Raw genomic sequence first — 433 nt, 5'->3', positions numbered from 1 at the left:
TTGTTGTTGCTGCTGCTGCTGCTGTGGTGGTGGAGGTGGTGGTGGTTGGGCAAAGAACGCGGGCTGCTGGGAAAGAAGTGTGAAGAGCGGTGCGGCAGGAGGGGAAACCGGGGAGGAAACGCGAAAGGGGGTGTGGTGCGTGGTGGTGGGGGGGGGAAGGCAACGGAAAGAAAACCAAAAAATGAATCAAGAGGCAATGGGGCAAATGAAAAGGCTTTAACACACATACAGCACCACGAAGAGGGGGGGGAAAGAAAGAAAATGAAGGAAATGAAAGAAAAAAAAGGAATATATATATATATATATATATGCAGAGAGAGAAAGAGAGAGTGAGAAAACAAATTGTGGGATACTGCTGTAACTAAAGAAAATGGCAAGAAAGCTGCTGGAATAACAAAAAAAAAAAACAGTTGCTCTTTGTTGTTGTTCACGT

This window comes from Trypanosoma grayi, assembly GCF_000691245.1.
Source record: "Trypanosoma grayi strain ANR4 Tgr_5_V1, whole genome shotgun sequence".
NCBI classification, from domain to species: Eukaryota; Euglenozoa; class Kinetoplastea; order Trypanosomatida; family Trypanosomatidae; genus Trypanosoma; species Trypanosoma grayi.
Note: the sequence above shows the minus strand (reverse complement) of the source record.